The sequence below is a fragment of the Zea mays genome, chromosome 4, assembly GCF_902167145.1.
Source record: "Zea mays cultivar B73 chromosome 4, Zm-B73-REFERENCE-NAM-5.0, whole genome shotgun sequence".
Taxonomy (NCBI): Eukaryota; Viridiplantae; Streptophyta; class Magnoliopsida; order Poales; family Poaceae; genus Zea; species Zea mays.
The window spans coordinates 8,825,809-8,839,671 of NC_050099.1; the positions used below are offsets into that span (position 1 = coordinate 8,825,809).

At 43.6% G+C, this 13,863-nt stretch overlaps 1 pseudogene; it reads left to right on the forward strand.

Moving 5' to 3' along the window:
• Nucleotides 1-2,736: 2,736 nt before the first annotated feature.
• LOC118477043 (probable pectinesterase/pectinesterase inhibitor 17) lies at nt 2,737-4,710 on the forward strand (annotated as a pseudogene).
• Nucleotides 4,711-13,863: the final 9,153 nt, after the last annotated feature.

Genomic DNA, 13,863 nt, shown 5'->3' on the forward strand with positions numbered 1-13,863 from the left:
CTCAAAGCTAAGAAAAATATAAAAGGGGATTTAAAATAAGAACCAGGGGGCAACCACATTTTTGCTAGCTCATTTACTTCACATAGTTTACTAGAAATTTTTTTCAGGCCCTTGGTTAGTACAAAAGAAATGCACTGCCTTTTATTTTAAGAAAACAAGGAAAACTTAGAAAAATCCTAGAAAAATAATCTTGAAGAGAAACCACCCCCAGCCTTGGGATAACTAATATTTTGTTATTATGAATGTAGGAAAAATATGAGTTCTGTTGTTTGATATTTTTCAAATAACAAGTTAGTTGTAAGTACCATTTTGGCATTAAACTTTAGAAAATCACAACTAAATATCCAGTAGGTATTTTTCTGTGATTTTTAACACAGAGGCCTATTATCACCTAGGAATCTTGGCAAAAATATAATTTAGTACAGAGACCTCACCTAAATCAGAGCTATAGTGTAAAGTGCCCTTTTACCCTTACTTTTGTTAATTTTGCACAAGAAGCATCTGAATTAATCTCCACCTCAAATTTTTAGAAGAACCCACAATTGTCAATACTTACCCACTGTAATTTTTATGACATTTTTGAAAAATCTTAACTAACCATGATGGCTCAAAACTGCTTGATAAGGAGTAGTAGAAAGAGAAAGGGGAACCTTGGGGGAAATAGATGAAAATACAAAACCCTTAAGTATATCCAAAAAGGAACCCTAGAGAGAAACACTAAATTTAATATTGTTTTACTATGCATAACCTTTACACATGTTCATATCATTTTTATGCATATGTCTTATGCATTGCATTCGATAGACTGTAATCTCGCCGACGGGGAATACATCCTCGTGCCGGAGCAAGGAGTTGCTCAGGAGGTAGCCCAGGAGCCAGCACCAGAGCCTACCATCGAGGATCTGTCTGCCCCAGCTTTGGAAGGCAAGCCCCGGTTTTATGCATAACCGTTTATATATGCTATTTTACTACACTTAATGTTTGTAGGTTTGTACTGTGCACTTAAGTGTAGGAGTTGACTGAAACCCTAGTTGCATAAACTCAGGATTTCCTTTGTGATGGATACTAGTATGCTAGGTGGAGTAGCTGCTTTACTAATTAGGGATCTCGGTAGAAGTCGAGTGATTTTTCTAGCACTCGCGCGAGGTCAGGATTTGGTTGTATCCATTTGGATAATAGAATGATGATGTTATATGGACACAGATCCATGGGGATGCGTGGTCTATGAGACGAAATTGGAATAAGGATTAACGTGCGGATACCTGTGTCAAGCGTTTGAACGTACTAAACACATGCCGAGAAATATGTTAAATCGGTAAGCCTAGTACCTGAGTGAACCTGGCAGCAGACTTTACCCCTCACGCGACCTGAGACGTGGTCTCCCATTCCGGTTATGGTGGGTACAAGTGCGGCCACAGCAAGACGGCAGTCGGGGTCAGTGAGGCATTGTACGCTAAGGCGGTGATCCCTGATCTGCTGACGGGAAATCGATGGGGGCGGTTGATGTGTGTGGGGACGGAGTGCCTCGCCATGTCATGTGTTTAGGTTTACCTTGCAAGGTTAAAAACTCGATTCGAATCGTCTGCTTCTCGCAGCTAATGAGACTGCTTGATCCATTGTACTGCATTGAGTAACAAGTGGAAAGAGGTTGACTTGGCAAAATATGTTGATTGCTAAATGTTTGACACCATGTAAGATTAGTTAGGTACACATTTAGTCTTAAGAGAGTCACACTAAAACTTGAAAAGCTAAGATTTGATTTTAGACTCAGCTAGTGCTTTTGGCAAAGCAAACCCCTCAGCTAAATAGCTCCATGTCTAGAGGTAGAGGAGTAGACTCCTGACACCGGGTAAGTCTAGCTGAGTATTAGTATACTCAGCCTTGCTTGTGGCATAATTTTATAGGTTCTCTGGAGGACATGGTTGCTGGAGTGACTTGGCCGTCCACCTTGCCACCGGGTTGGACAGTCGAGTGGGCCCCTACCTCGGCAGAGGAGGAGCATGAGGAGTGATGGGCCCGGCTTCCCCATTTCTCCGATTATTTATCGTTAGTTTCATTCCGCTGCATTTCGAACAATGGTCACTGCTTTTGTTAAAACTCCGATGATGTTGTAATAAATTTAATTCTCCTTAAATGTATGGTTTTATGTTTTATTGTATTTGCTCTGTGCCTCACCATCGAGTGAGTACGTGGTACTTGATCATGTTAGTGGCCTCATCAGACTAGATCCGAGGGACTGACGTGTTATTCCTATTTAAGTGTGGTCTAGCCTATAAGGTGGGACTCAGGCACTTAAGTTGGAATAATTCGGGCGGTTCCGCCACATGCATCGTCGTCATCAACACGCTCAGGAAAACTATATATAGAATCCATAAATGAGAGGGGAAAGAACCCGTGTAGAAATCTTTTAAATTTACTGAATCTTTCTGGGAAACTTTTTCTTTACTAAATCGTTTTGGGGGAACATTTTCCTTTACTAAACTACTAGGAGGCTGACATGAAGGGCCCTTCTTCCCTGATCCATTCTTCTTGCCCCGTGCTAGCCCCTGGGGTGGTCGATCTCGTCATGGGCACATGGCTGGCTCGATCGGGTGGGGCGGGGCGGGGCGGGCCTATATATATGGGATGCTGCCGCTGTTAGCTAGCAAAGATGCGCACAAAGGTGAGTATGTAAGGTTAGGAGCCAGTGTACCATCACATCAGATCAGATCGATCGCTCGCCGAAGCTTATAGGGGATGATAGGCGACGTGAGGAGGTGCGGCCTAGGCCTGGCCATGGCGGTGGCCCTGATGCTCGCTGCGCTGGTTGTTGTTGCAAGCGGCAGCGTGGAGACGAGGCAGAAGCTGCCTGCTGGCAGTGGCAATGACGACGACCACTCAACCATTCTTAGCCGCCTGTCCAACATCATTGATCTACCGGGGAGCTGGCCTGCACACGCTGATGCTGTTGTGGTGAAGCCGTGCGGCGGCGTCGCTGCTCCGCCGCCTTGCTACACCAGCATCCAGGCAGCCCTAGATGACGCACCACAAGAAGCCGAGGAGGACAAGTACATCGTGCATGTGCTCTCTAGCCTCTACGACGAGACCGTCAACATAACAAGAAGGAACGTGATGCTGATCGGCGATGGGGTCGGTGCCACGGTCATCATAGGGAACAAGAGCAATGCAACTGGCGTCCCCATGAACATGACAGCGACAGTGAGTGAGTAACTCTTGCGATCGATATTTCACTGCAGTTGAGTTGTCATGCATGCATACTGTAACTCAGAACTATTAATTTGTTGCTGCTGCTGCAGATGCCTTGGGTCACGGTTTCATAGCACAGAACCTAACAATCAGAAACATGGCATGGCCGGAAAAGGAGGTAGGACGTGGCGCTAAGGTCAAATTCGAACAAGTCGGTCGTCTACCAGTGCAGCATGGAAGGTCATGAGGACACCTTGTACGTGGAGAACAGGATCCAGTTCTACCTACATACCTTGATATGGGGCACCATGGACATAATTTGTGTTTAGCAATGCCCAGGTCATGTTCCAGAGCTGCCCGCTACTGGTGCGCCGCCCACTGAAAGGCAAGCATAATGTGCTGACGGTGTAGGGCTGCAACAACGCCAGCCGCGAGTCCGACTTCTCGTTCCACATGTGCACCGTGGAAGTGGTGCCGGGTGTGGACCTCGACGGCGTGGAGACCTACCTTGGCCGCCCCTATAGGAACATCTCCCACGTTGCCTTCATCAAGAAGTCTCTCAGTCACATGGCTAGCCCCAACGGCTGGGTAGCGTGGAACATGAACAAGGTCGTCGAGGATACCACCCGGACCGTCCTCTACCTGGAATATGGCAATGATAGCGCAGTTGCCAACACGTCCAGCCACATCAAGTGGCTGGGCTTCCGCGTCCTAAACGCCGCCACCGAGGCGGCCACGTACACGGCGGACACGTTCATCAACGTGAGCAAGTGGGTCCCTGAGCCTATCCAGTACGACCACAACCTCCGCTCGGTGTGCTTAATTTAGTACTGTACTACGTAGGCTGGTGTTCCGTTTTGAGATCCCACCACCTTATTACTACGACATTGTATGTCTCTATTATCCATCTATGCATCATTGTATGAATTAAGGCATATTATGGCATGCATGATGTCGTATATATCGTGTATGCATGCATGTACCTGGACCTCTACCTCTATCTACCATTTCTCTACCATTATTGTACGTACTCTCTCTATATGTATGTCTATATATATAATATGTATCCTCGATCTATATAAATGGATTATATCTATCATTATTTCATATGAGCTAATACACACAAGTAATTGTTGATATAAGCTCTACACAAGTTGGTAATAGTACTGCTATATATAAGTAAGTCACCAGCCGACTGACAAAATTTATACAATAACATAAATGTGCAAATAGATTTGAAAAAATATTTGCTAGTATGAATTTTGACTATGTTAGTTGCTGTGATTGGCTGCGGACACACAAATCGATCAGAATTCTTTTTGCAATGATAACATTTTAGTTTTATGCGGTGCATAGGACCCACAAAAATCAAAGGCAACCTACAACATTGTCTTCAAGAACGACGTGCTGCTACCAAAGCCAGGGGAAAAGAAAGGTGAGGCACCAGCACTGCGAGTGATGGGAACAAAGGCAACCTTCTACGATTGCACCATCGAAGGCGACCAGGGTGCTCTGTATGACTAGACGGGTATGCACTACTTCAAGGCATGTGCCATCAAGGGAACCATAGACTTCATCTTTAGATCTGCCGAGTCATTTTATGAGGAATGCAAAATCGTTTTGGTGTTGAAGCAGGCAGTGGCATTGCCAATGGCGCCACCGGAGCAGGACCGGTCTAGAAATACCATCAAAATCGCCCGAGGGAAGAGCGGGTTGGCATTCAAGACTGGCACAATCGAGGGGGAAGGAGAAAAAATTTACTTGGGTAGGGTGGGCAAGCCTGTGATCTACTCCTACACCAATATAGGTAAGGAGATTATAGGCATAATATCTAAAGGTCAGGACGTCCAGACTGCGAGAGGTACCACTCCTACGTCCATTACATCCTCTCCTTTGTTTGTATATGATTGTGAGATTAAAGGTGTTGTTGATTATGTATACTGATGAAAGGTGTTGTTGGGTTGCATTCTTTTTTTATAGGGGGTACTACTATGCCACTTTCAAGTGTTATGGGCCTGGGATGTCTCCAATGGTAACCTCAACTCTGACCTATGTGCAGGCATGTAACATCCCAGGATCCACAAACACCCTAGAATGCTACTAAACTACACATCTAACATTCGTATATAAAATTTCGACAGCATCTCCTTTGAAAATTGCATAAACGGGGAAGCAACAAAGTATAAATAGATATCATGATAAGAAAACATAATAGACATTAATAATCTACTAGCAATGGGAAGACAACCATAACGACATGAACTAAATTAACCAGTGCACATAACTAGTTAGAAACAAACATCCTTTGACAAGAAGCTTCTAATTAAATCATGACTGCGCCTAAGCAGCGTTATTATGAGAGTGAAGGTGGATGTGCTGCTACTTCCCACTTCCCTTGATGAGCAATAAGCACCTGCTTCGAGTAATGCAAGAGTGAGATGAAACATCTCAGCAAGCGAATTGTTTTGACGAGATATTTAAACCACAAATTGAATTAATCAACATTTTAAAAGAATCACAATTAAGATCAGAAATACTTGTAGATATAGAACTCAGTAGTCCCAATATAACCAATACCATCTCATTTCCTCGAACAACTGCAATAGGTTGTATAACACTTCCCTGCGTCAACAATACCTGCAAATATCACTTCAATGTATGCATAGGAATGCAATATGTAGGTACTTTGTATTCATACCTCTAAGGGTATAAAACCACATCATCTGCAAATATCACTTCAATGAATGCAATGCATATGTCCTCTGCCTTCATACCTCTAAGGGTATGAAGCCGCATCGTACCCCTCCTCGGGCAACGTACGATGCTAAGTTGTACCGTTACGGTCGGACAATAGGTCATGACCCAACTTCAGATGCAAGTGAATCATGCAATGTATATGGCATGCTGCATTTATCAATATACTTCACTTCCTTCACATACAATACAACCTCAAATAATACTTCATTTACCTTCAGATACAATACCAACCTCAAATAATACTTCATTTACCTTCAGGGGTGTGAATTAATCTAATGAGTCATACTCGAATCATAATCATCATCAATATATGATTGAGCATCAGTATAATGCAAGCAAGTAAAGCATCACCATAGAGTCCAATTATGAAAGAATCCAATACTTCTGAATATTACAGTGTAGGCAATAGAAATAACAGGTCAGAACGAAAGCAACCACCGCTACAGTCACTTGCCTTCATCGAAGAAGAAGAAATGTACTAGGCATGATCTGGAGTGTAGCCACCTACTAGCAGACAAATATTTTATAAACATTTGCCAACAATCAACAAATCGCTCCTACACTTGAAACCAAGACCTGGTGGAAAGCCTCCCACCCTGAACCACATGCCATACAGCAGCAGCACTGTTTGTTAATTTTGTATCTTTAAAATTATAACAGTGGTGATATAAAACAAATAATATAGGAGTATCTACACAAAATACCCTACAACTTCGGTATTCAATGGATAATTAAATTCTGCCATCTTTAAGTTCTAAAACATCTGACAAGATAAGTGACTAAATCTGTTTCAGACAACAGCGTAGTTAAATTCAAAATTCGATATCTCACAAACTACTCAACCAAAAATCATGAAATTCTACTGCCAGTAAGAACTTTTATCCCTCTACAGAAGTCTCCATAGTTGGAAGACCAATTCGGCCATTTACCTAGTGAAACCTACCAGTGAACTGACCCGCTCATTTTTGTCAGGCAAACATGAACAGCCACATTAAAACAAACATAACTAGAGTTTTATAACTCATATGAATACACTCTTTAACAATCTGGAAAGCTTATGAAATTATCTACAACGTTTTTTACAAACCCAAGGTTGAATTCTATAGATAAAATTGCCTAAATCTTAAGAGAACAGATTCTGCACAGAATTATGAGACTGAAGAACTGCTATAATCAAACTACAATATCTTTCTGATCTGATGTCCGATTGAGGTGTTCTTCACGGCCACGGAAAGATCTACAAATTATCTACAACTCATATATAAACTTTTCATTTTTTGAGGCCACTAAGACCATAGAAAACAAGCATGAACAGAAATTGTTGAATCTGCCATTCCGCAGAAAACTAAATTCGAGATCAAAACCTAACCCCACATCTAATCCAACCTCTAATCCTTGAATCCCCATGATCGACAACCTCCAAAAGCACATAATTACAGGAAGGAACAAGGATTTCATCCATACCTAGGGTTTTCCCCAAGAAAATCTTCAAGAGATGGGGAAGAACATCTCCTTGATCCTCTCTCCCTCTTCAATTCAATGTGCTCCTCCCCTTCTCGATCCTTGCTGCGTGGGGGAGATCTAGAGGGAGGAGGAAGCCATGGAGAGGGGCTTCCATGGGAGGAGAGGGCGGCCAACCAAGGGGAAAGGGGGAGGGGCGGCCAAGAGTGTGGGGGAGAAAGGGGGGGTGGCCAAGAAGGGGCAAAAGGGGGAAGGGCCAACACTAGGGTTTCTTTGCGGGAGAAACGAAACAACGCCACAGATGACTCTGACTTTGCATCCAACGGCCCAAAACCCTTTTCCCACATCCTCGCACCGAAGATTAACCTTTGGCAACATTTTTTTGGGATATTACACTCTACCCCCATTAAAAAGAATTCGTCCTTGAATTCGACCACTCCAAACAAAACATCTAAGGTCCCCATATAGCAGCACCATTCAAAACATGGGTCCATTATTGGTCTTAATTAACACGAGAACTTCTACCTCGACTAATTGTCTAAGGAAACTACACCACCCGACATCAAGCATGAACCAACATGTAATGAAGCTCAAACCAAGTCATAGATGCAATCAACACTATGATTTCACAACATCGAATTTGGATGCAGCCATACATCAGCATCGATGTCTTAAAACGACACTCTTTTATGAAGGGGTAATATGCACTAAGCACAACCTTTACCAACTTCAGCAATTCATTTTAATTCAATGGTGAAACATCCACACCAGATGAAAGTATAAGAAGATCAAACACCTCACCTCACAGCAACACGAAACAAGTAGTTCTATTTAAACAAAACTCCTAATCTTCCTAAAACTTGTTCTTGCCATAATGAAAAGATAATCATGTAATCTAACATACATTGCACCCCACCAAAAGGGGGAAAATCTACAGAACTAATGGAGCAATAAAGCTGACAAGAAGCCAATAACATTTTGCGCGGCACAGTTCATCGAAGAAATGCCAAAAACTCTACATAGAGCACTCACAGCCCAAGAACAACACAATACTTGCTTAACCCATGTCACTATACTTCATCCAACATCTCAGCTAAGAAAAATATCCAACTAGTAAGGTTAACCTACACATAATATAAGTCTTCATCTAATGTAGTTCAGAAACTTACATTTCATTCTATCATATGATGCACTCAAAGTACCAGACATAAAGGGTCAATACTAACCTCGTAATCCTTCACACATTTGGCAAACATCTCAAGCTAATGTAAAAACCACATCATTTAGGAATAGGTGACTAACTACGCACAACCAACTCTAGGCTAGGCAATGACTTCATTCAAACCAATAGATAAGTGGTCCAACAATGGCTCCACAACATGCATCGGGAAGAGAACCATCAGATCCTCAACGTATTAATACATAATCAATGGATCAAGAAAATCAAAGATTTTATTCTACAATTAGCATGACTAACATGCAACCACTTTAAACCACACATAGGCTTTGTGGCAACACACGATAGAAGAGAGACATGTAAGCAATTCTGGCTATGTAAAGACTTCCCCCAAAATCCATATAAAAGTATCAATATTCATTTCTTTCAGAACTGGTTTCTCGACATAAACAATCATTCTTTGCAAAGATAGTTGGAGCTATCCACCAACCACTCAACAACTTAAATTCAAATTGATGATTACCTTGTACCCCAAAACACGCAATTCACACTCCTCTTAGAAAAATCTTCAATCAAGCATATATAACAATATTATTGTAATAAAACTCAACCGTGAAAAACATGGTGAAAACAACATAGGCATACTTGTATATCACAAGCATACTAACAACTTCAATCTCACAAATGACCAGCGATATCAACCGCATTAATAAAACATTATCAAAATTTCAGAAATAAATTATATCAAGCATTAAGCCATAAACAACTTACCTTATCACCGTAAAGGAATAGGGAAGGGTGAAATTATTGTCATCTGCACTTCAAAGACACTAATATATATCAAAGATACTGAGAGCACCTAGAGGGGGGGGTGAATAGGTGATCCTGTAAAAACTTTAAATCTTAAGCCACAAAAACTTGGTTAAGCGTTAGCACAGTAAATGCCAAGTGGCTAGAGAGGAGTCAAAACACAATAACCACAAGAAATCAATCACAGAGATGGCACGGTGGTTATCCCGTGGTTCGGCCAAGACCAACGCTTGCCTACTCCACGTTGTGGCGTCCCAACGGACGAGGGTTGCAATCAACCCCTCTCAAGCGGTCCAAAGACCCACTTGAATACCACGGTGTTTTGCTTACTTTACTCAATCCCGTTTGCGAGGAATCTCCACAACTTGGAGCCTCTCGCCCTTACACTTTAAGATCACAAAGAAGCACGGAGCAAGGGAGGGATTAGCAACGCACTCAAGACAAGAAATCACAGCAACACCACGCACACAAGTCACAATGAGAGCTCACAACACAACTCAATGAGTTCACCACTCAACTAGAGCTCTAATTGCTATCGCAAAGAATCAAAGGCGCGGAATCGATGTCTTGGTACTTAGGAATGTTGTAGGAATGCTTGGTGTTCTCCTCCATGCGCCTAGGGGTCCCTTTTATAGCCCCAAGGCAGCTAGGAGCCATTGAGAGCAATCTTGGAAGGCTGATCTTGCCTTCTGTCGACTGGCGCACCGGACAGTCCGGTGCACACTGGACACTGTCCGGTGCCCGATTTCCTTCCAAAAATGGCGCAGTCGACCGTTGGCAGCCTGAGAGCCGTTGGCGCACCGGACATGTCCGATGCACACCGGACAGTCCGGTGCCTTCTTCTAGCCGTTGGCTCGGCCACGTGTCCCGCGCAGATTGCGCGGCCGACCGTTGGCTCACCGGACAGTCCGGTGCACACCGGACAGTCCGGTGAATTATAGCCGTACGTCGCCGATGAATTCCCGAGAGCGACGAGTTCGCCTGTGAACGGCCCACCGGACAGTCCGGTGCACACCGGACAGTCCGGTGAATTATAGCCGTACACCGCCGTCGAAGTCCCGAGAGCAGCCACTTTGCTCAAGCCAGCCTGGTGCACCGGACACTGTCCGGTGCACCACCGGACAGTCCGGTGCTCCAGACTCAGCAGAGTCTTGGCTGCTCGAGCCAAGGCATTTCCAATTGGATTTTTCTTGTTTCCAGCACTTAGACACAATACATTAGTCTCTAAAACAATGTACTAAGTCTGAGAAACATACCTTTATCCTTGATTTGTACTTTGTCCACCATTTTACACTTAGGCACTTGTGTTGGACACTAAATCACCAAAATACTTAGAAATGGCCCAAGGGCACATTTCCCTTTCAATCTCCCCCTTTTTGGTGATTTATGCCAACACAATATAAAGCAAGTAGAGCAAATACAAAATCAATTCAAATAAGAACTCAAATTGGTTTGATTCAAATTTGACATATATGGATCACTCTTTGCCACCACTTGATTTGTTTTTGCAAATCAAACTCAAATTTCTATCTTTGAGTCAAACACACATGTTAAGACATAAAGAGAGTCATTCCAAGAGAAATTGATTCAAGATTTCAAAAACTCCCCCTTTTTCCCATAATCATTACTTCTCCCCACAAGAAGCCAACTTTTGACAAGAGAGACAATAAAAGGGTTTTGACAAATCAAAAGCTCTATTCTACTATTTTCAAAATCTCTCAAGTGGTAGCTGATCCATTTATCACTTTGGCCTTTATTTTCTCCCCCTTTGGCATTAAGCACCAAAACGGGATCAACCTTGGCCTTTTAACCCCATTGCCTCACCAAAATCTTTAAATAAGAGTACAAAGGCAATAAGAGTATAAAGATGAACTTGGAAAAGTTACTCTTTTCATCGGAGTGCAGTGGAAGTCTTGCATGGTCCAAGTCCACCTTTTCCCTTTCAATCCTCCTTTGAGACTAAATCAAGCAAACTCAAGCAACCGGTTAGTCTCAAAGGGTCAAGTTGTAGTACAACTCCCCCTAAATATGTGCATCACTTGCACAAGGACTTGTGAGGTTCGGGGAGTGCTTGTACAACTTGAGCACCACAAGAAGCAACAAAATGCAGAATGAACATGATCAAAGGCATAAACACATGTATGCTACAATTCAATCCAAGTTCCGCGAATCTAAGACATTTAGCTCACTACGCAGCCTGCAAAAGGTCTTTTCATCTAAAGGCTTAGTGAAGATATCGGCTAGCTGGTTCTCGGTGCTAACATGAAACACTTCGATATCTCCCTTTTGCTGGTGGTCTCTCAAAAAGTGATGCCGGATGTCAATGTGCTTTGTGCGGCTGTGCTCAACAGGATTTTCCGCTATTCGGATAGCACTCTCATTATCACATAGGAGTGGGACTTTGCTCAGATTGTAGCCAAAGTCCCGGAGGGTTTGCCTCATCCAAAGTAGTTGCGGGCAACACTGTCCTGCGGCAACGTACTCGGCCTCAGCGGTGGATAGGGCAACGGAAGTTTGTTTCTTAGAGTTCCACGACACCAGGGACCTTCCTAAGAATTGGCACGTCCCCGATGTACTCTTCCTATCGACCTTACATCCAGCATAGTCGGAATCTGAATATCCAATTAAGTCAAAGTTAGACCCCTTTGGATACCAGATCCCGAAGCAAGGCGTATCGACTAAATATCTAAGAATTCTCTTCATAGCCACTAAGTGACACTCCTTAGGATCGGATTGAAATCTAGCACACATGCATACGCTAAGCATAATATCCGGTCTACTAGCACATAAATAAAGCAAAGAACCTATCATGGACCATTATGCTTTTTGATCAACGGACTTACCACCTTTGTTGAGGTCGGTGTGTCCGTCGGTTCCCATCGGCGTCTTTGCGGGCTTGGCGTCCTTCATCCCAAACCGCTTTAGCAAATCTTGCATGTACTTCGTTTGGGAGATGAAGGTGCCGTCCTTGAGTTGCTTCACTTGGAACCCAAGGAAGTAGTTCAACTCGCCCATCATCGACATCTCGAATTTCTGCGTCATTACCCTGCTAAACTCTTCACAAGACTTTTGGTTAGTAGAACCAAATATTATGTCATCGACATAAATTTGGCACACAAAAAGATCACCATCGCAAGTCTTAGTAAAAAGAGTTGGATCGGCTTTCCCAACCTTGATAGCATTAGCAATTAAAAAGTCTCTAAGGCATTCATAGCATGCTCTTGGGGCTTGCTTAAGTCCATAGAGCACCTTAGAGAGCTTACACACGTGGTCGGGGTACCGTTCATCCTCGAAGCCATGGGGTTGCTCCACGTACACCTCCTCCTTGATCGGCCCGTTGAGGAAAGCGCTCTTGACATCCATTTGGTACAACCTGAAAGAATGGTGAGCGGCATATGCTAGCAAAATACGAATTGATTCTAGCCTAGCCACAGGAGCGAACGTCTCCTCAAAGTCCAAACCTGCGACTTGGGCATAACCTTTTGCCACAAGTCGAGCCTTGTTCCTCGTCACCACCCCGTGCTCGTCCTGTTTGTTGCAGAACACCCACTTGGTTCCCACAACATTTTGCTTGGGACGAGGCACCAGTGTCCAAACTTCATTGTGCTTGAAGTTGTTGAGTTCCTCCTGCATGGCCAACACCCAGTCCGGATCTAGCAAGGCCTCTTCTACCCTGAAAGGCTCAATAGAAGAGACAAGGGAGTAATGCTCACAAAAATTAACTAATCTTGAACGAGTAGTTACTCCCTTGCTAATGTCACCCAATATCTGGTCGACGGGATGATCCCTTTGGATCGTCGCTCGAACTTGGGTTGGAGGTGCATGAGGTACTTCTTCCTCTTCAACTTGAACATCCTGTGCTCCCCCTTGATCATGCGCCTCCACTTGAGGTACCTGTTCGTCATCTTGGGTTGGGGGATGCACCATAGTTGAGGAAGACGGTTGATCTTGCTCCAATTGTTCCTGAGGTCGTACATCTCCAATCGCCATGGTGCGTATCGCGGCAGTTGGAACGTCTTCTTCATCTACATCATCAAGATCAACAACTTGCTCTCTTGGAGAGCCATTAGTCTCATCAAATACAACGTCGCTAGAGTCTTCAACCAAACCCGATGATTTGTTGAAGACCCTATACGCCTTTGTATTTGAATCATAACCTAATAAAAACCCTTCTACAGCTTTGGGAGCAAATTTGGAATTCCTACCCTACTTCACTAGAATGTAGCATTTACTCCCAAATACACGAAAGTACGATACATTGGGTTTGTTACCAGTTAGCAGCTCGTATGAGGTCTTCTTGAGGAGGCGGTGAAGATAGACCCTGTTGATGGCGTGGCAAGCCGTGTTCACGGCTTCCGACCAAAAACACTCGGGGGTCTTGAACTCTCCAAGCATAGTCCTTGCCATATCAATGAGCGTCCTGTTCTTCCTCTCTACCACACCATTTTGCTGAGGTGTGTAGGGAGCGGAGA